This window comes from Scyliorhinus torazame, chromosome 16, assembly GCF_047496885.1.
Source record: "Scyliorhinus torazame isolate Kashiwa2021f chromosome 16, sScyTor2.1, whole genome shotgun sequence".
In the NCBI taxonomy this organism is placed as follows: domain Eukaryota; kingdom Metazoa; phylum Chordata; class Chondrichthyes; order Carcharhiniformes; family Scyliorhinidae; genus Scyliorhinus; species Scyliorhinus torazame.
Genome location: NC_092722.1, coordinates 87,820,124 through 87,825,964, shown reverse-complemented (window position 1 = coordinate 87,825,964; position 5,841 = coordinate 87,820,124).

Here is a 5,841-nt window from a genome sequence, read left to right as displayed (position 1 = left end):
CGAGTTTATTCAACCTCTCCTCATAGCTAATGCCCTCCATACCAGATAACATCCTGGTAAATCTCTTCTGCACCCTCTCTTAAAGCCTCCACATCCTTCTGGTAGTGTGGCGACCAGAATTGAACACAATACTCCAAGTGTGGCCGAACTAAGGTTCGACACAGCTGCAACATGATTTTCATTCCGAGCTCGGCTAACCAATTCTAAGCTGGGTGGAATGGGGCGGTACTCATGTGACAAATCCCATTGGCGGACAAGAATGCTGCAAATTCCGCACTCGTAAACACCGTCCCATTGTCTGACGCCAGTACCTAGGGTATGCCGTGTATACTAAAATGCGCCAGAGTTTCTCTATAATAATAATCTTTATTGTCACAAATAGGCTTACATTAACTCGGCAATGAGGTTACTGTGAAAATCCCCTGGTCGCCACATTCCGGCACCTGTTCGGTTACACAGAGGGAGAATTCAGAATGTCCAATTCACCTAACAAGCATGTCTTTCTGGACTTGTGGGAGGAAACCGGAGCACCCGGAGGAAACCCACGCAGACACGGGGAGAAGGTGCAGACTCCACACAGACAGTGACCCAAGCCGCGAATCGAACCTGGGACCCTGGGCTGTGAAGCAACAGTGCTAACCACTGTGCTATCGTGCTGCCCAATGGTGGTCAGGGCCGTCATCGCCTGTACCTTGAGGACTTCCGTACGCTTGGAGTGGCCATTGATGAGGACGAGGAACATTGCGCCCTGAATGGGGCCCACAAAGTCGATATGGAGGTGAAACCACTGACGACCTGGCTATTCCCACAGGTGGAGTAGAGCTGCAGGAGGCGATTTCTGGTGTGTCTGGCGCTGGATGCAGCGCTGGGTCATCCGCACGACGTCTGCATGTAGCTGTGCATTAACATTCTCATCTTGGACACGCCTGGGTATCCTATGTGGAGGTCCATGAGGAGCGGGCTGCGTCCACGTTTGGGGACCACCACACAAGTTCTCCAAAGCAGCACACCGTCCTCAATGCTAAGCTACTGCATCTTTGTGGAATCGGCCTTCAGGTCTTGTGGTAAGGCCCTGTACTGAGTCCCATACTGCACCATATGGCCGATGCGGGATAGGTGAGGGTCTGTCTGGGTCCACCCGTGGATGCAGGATGCTGTGACCAGTAACCAGTCCATAAAATGGAGGGTTGCAATGACCTCGCCAGCTGCCACTGGTGACAGCTTAATGAGTCAACATGGGGAATTTTGGCTCCGGAACAGTGCTCCAAAACATAGTCTTACACTGCGAGCAGCAATGCCCATCGCTGGGTGTGGGCGGAAGCAATGGGGGGTAAACTGCTTGATCTTCCTTGAAGAACCCTGGGAGGGACTTGTGGACTGTGAGAACGATGAAGCGATGCCCGTAGGCATAGCGATGAAATTTCTTGACCCCGAACACGACAGCCAAACCCTTCTTCTCAGTCTGAGCATATTAGAACATAGAACATAGAACAGTACAGCACAGAACGGGTCCTTCGGCCCTCGATGTTGTGCCGAGCATTGTCCGAAACCAAGATCAAGCTATCCCACTCCCTGTCATTCTGGTGTGCTCCATGTGCCTATCCAATAACCGCTTGAAAGTTCCTAAAGTGTCCGACTCCACTATCACAGCAGGCAGTCCATTCCACACCCTAACCATTCTCTGAGTAAAGAACCTACCTCGGACATCCCTCCTATATCTCCCACCCCGAACCTTATAGTTATGCCCCCTTGTAACAGCTACATCCACCCGAGGAAATAGTCTCTGAACGTCCACTCTATCTATCCCCCTCATTTTCTTATAAACCACTATTAAGTCGCCTCTCATCCTCCTCCGCTCCAGAGAGAAAAGCCCTAGCTCCCTCAACCTTTCCTCATAAAACCTATCCTGCAAACCAGGCAGCATCCTAGTAAATCTCCTTTGCACCCTTTCCAATGCTTCCACATCCTTCCTATAATGAGGTGACCAGAACTGCACACAATACTCCAAATGTGGTCTCACCAGGGTCATGTATAGTTGCATCATAACCCCGCGGCTCTTAAACTCAAGCCCCCTGTTAATAAACGCTAACACACTATAAGCTTTCTTCACGGCTCTATCCATTTGAGTGGCAACCTTCAGAGATCTGTGGACATGAACCCCAAGATCTCTCTGTTCCTCCACATTCCTCAGAACCCTGCCGTTGACCCTGTAATCCACATTCAAATTTTTTCTCCCAAAATGAATCACCTCGCACTTATCAGGGTTAAACTCCATCTGCCATTTTTTGGCTCAGCTCTGCATCCTATCAATGTCTCTTTGCAGCCTACAACAGCCCTCCACCTCATCCACTACTCCACCAATCTTGGTGTCATCAACAAATTTACTGACCCACCCTTCAGCCCCCTCCTCCAAGTCATTAATAAAAATCATAAATAGCAGAGGACCCAGCTCTGATCCCTGTGGTACACCGCTGGTAACTGGTCTCCAGTCTGAAAATTTTTCCATCCACCACCACCCTCTGTCTTCTATGTGATAGCCAGTTACTTATCCAATTGGCCATATTTCCCTCTATCCTACACCTCCTTACTTTCTTCATGAGCCGACCATGGGGAACCTTATCAAACGCCTTACTAAAATCCATGTATACGACATCAACTGCTCTACCTTCATCTGCACACTTAGTTACCGCCTCAAAGAATTCAATCAAATTTGTGAGGCAAGACCTACCCTTCACGAATCCGTGTTGACTATCTCGGATTAAGCTGCATCTTTCCAAATGGTCATAAATCCTATCCTTCAGGACCTTTTCCATTATCTTCCCGACCACCGAAGTAAGACAAACCGGCCTATAATTACCAGGGTCATTCCTATTCCCTTTCTTGAACAGAGGAACAACATTCGCCACTCTCCAGTCCTCTGGCACTATCCCCGTGGACAGCTAGGACCCAAAGATCAAAGCCAAAGGCTCTGCAATCTCATCCCTTGCCTCCCAAAGAATTCTAGGGTATATCTCATCTGGCCCAGGGGACTTGTCGACCCTCAGGTTTTTCAAAATTGCGAATACATCCTTCCTCAAAACATCTACTTCCTCCAGCCTACCCGCCTGAATCACACTCTCACCCTCAAAAACATGGCCCCTCTCCTTTGTGAGCACTGAAGAAAAGTATTCATTCAACACCTCTCCTATTTCTTCTGACTCCATGCACAAGTTCCCACTACTGTCCTTGACCGGCCCTACCCTCACCCTGGTCATTCTTTTATTTCTCACATAAGAGTAAAAAGCCTTGGGGTTTTCCTTGATCTAACCTGCCAAGGACTTCTCATGCCCCCTCCTAGCTCTCCTAAGCCCTTTTTTCAGCTCATTCCTTGCTACCTTGCAACCCTCAAGCGACCCTACTGAACCTTGTTTTCTCATCCTTACATACTCTTCCTTTTTCCTCTTGACAAGACAGTCAACCTCTTTTGTGAACCATGGTCCCCTCACACGGCCATTTCCTCCCTGCCTGACAGGGACATGCCTATCAAGGACACGCAGTATTTGTTCCTTGAACAAGCTCCACTTTTAATTTGTGCCTTTCCCTGACAGTTTCTGTTCCCATCTTATGCTCCCTAATTCTTGCCTAATCACATCATAATTACCCCTCCCCCAATTATAAACCTTGCCCTGCCGTATGGCCCTATCCCTCTCCATTGCAATAGTGAAAGACACCGAATTGTGGTCACTATCTCCAAAGTGCTCTCCCACAAACAAATCTAACACTTGGCCCGGTTCATTACCCAGTAACAAATCCAATGTGGCCAACCTCTTGTCGGCCTATCCACATATTGTGTCAGGAAACTGTCCTGCACACACTGTACAAAAACTGCCCCATCCGAACTGTTCGACCTATAGAGGTTCCAATCAATATTTGGAAAGTTAAAGTCACATCTACTCTGAGACCTCCACGCCTATCCATAATCTGTTTTGCAATTTCTTCCTCCACATCTCTATTACTATTTGGGGGCCCATAGAAAACTCCTAAAAATGTGACCGCTCCTTTCCTATTTCTAACTTCGGCCCATATTACCTCAGTAGGCAGATCCCCTTCAAACTGCCTTTCTGCAGCCGTTAAACTATCCTTGATTAACAATGCGACTCCTCCACCTCTTTTACCACCTTCCCTACTCTTACTGAAACATCTATACCCTGGAACTTCCAACAACCATCCCTGTCCCTGTTCTAACCATGTCTCCGTAATGGCCACAACATCGTAGTCCCAAGTACCAATCCACGCTTCAAGTTCACCTACTTTATTCCGGATGCTCCTTGCATTGAAGTAGGCACACTTCAACCCACCTTTCTGTGTGCCGGTACACTCCTGCGACCTTGATACCCTCCTCAGTACCTCACTACTCTTGACACTGGCTTCTGGAACACAGCCCATTTTCCCAGCCCCCTGACAAATTCGTTTAAAGCCCCCCCGAAGAGCCGGAGCAAATTTCCCTCCCAGATTATTGGTGCCCCTCTGGTTCAGGTGCAAACCGTCCTGGCTGTACAGGTCCCACCTTCCCCAGAATGTGCTCCAATTATCCACGTACCTGAAACCCTCCCTCCTACACCACCCCTGCAGTCACGTGTTTATCTGCACTCTCTCCCTGTTCCTCAACTCGCTAGCACATGGCACCGGCAACAAACCAGAGATGACAACATGGTTTGTCCTGGCTCTCAGCTTCCACCCTAGCTCCCTAAATTCCTGTTTTAAATCCCCATCCCTTCTCTTACCTATGTCGTTGGTACCGATGTGTACCACGACTTGTGACTGCTCCCCCTCCCCTTTAAGGATTCTGAAAACACGGTCCGAGACGTCACGGACCCTGGCACCCGGGAGGCAACATACCATCCGTGAGTCTCTTTCGCTGCCACAGAACCGTCTATCTGTCCCTCTAACTATTGAGTCCCCAATAACTATTGCTCTCCTGCCCTCCCTCCTTCCCTTCTGAGCCACAGGGACGGACTCAGTGCTGGAGATCCGTTCACCGTGGCTTACCCCTGGTAGGTCGTTCCCCCAACAGTATCCAAAGCGGTATACTTGTTACTGAGGGGAACGACCACAGAGGATCCCTGCACTGACTGCTTCCTCCCAGCCCCTCTCACCATCACCCATCTATCTTGATTCTTCAGAGTAACTACATCCCTGAAGCTACTATCTGTGACCACCTCTGCCTCCCGAATGATCCGAAGTTCATCCAGCTCCAGCTCCAGTTCCCTAATGCGGTTTCTGAGGAGCTGGAGATGGGTGCACTTCCCACAGGTGAAATCAGCAGGGACACTGACGGCGTCCCTCACCTCAAACATTCTGCAGGCGGAACATTGCACTGACTTCCCTGCCATCCCCTCCAGATAAAAAAAGAAAAAGAAAGAAAGAGCTTACCTGTTACTCACTCTACCCCTTAGGTTAAACGAGGTGGAAGGGTGGGGGACACTACAAGTGTGGTGTCTAGGGTTTAGAAACTGCCCAACTTAAATACAGGTAAAAATAAAGAATATACAGGTAAAAATATTAAAGAATCCCTACAGTGCAGAAGGAGGTCATTCAGCCCATCGGGTCTACGCTGACCCTTCGAAACAACACCCAACCTAGGCCCAATCCCCGCTCTAGCCATGTATCCCCATCCAACCTTTGGACACGAAGGGAAATTTAGCATGGCCAATCCACTTAACTTGTACATCTTTGGACTGTGGGAGGAAATCGGAGCACCCGGAGGAAACCCACGCAGACACGGGGAGGAAGTGAAAACTCCAACCGGTTACCCGAGGTCGGAATCGAACCTGGGTCCGTGCTGCTGTGAGGCAGCAGTGC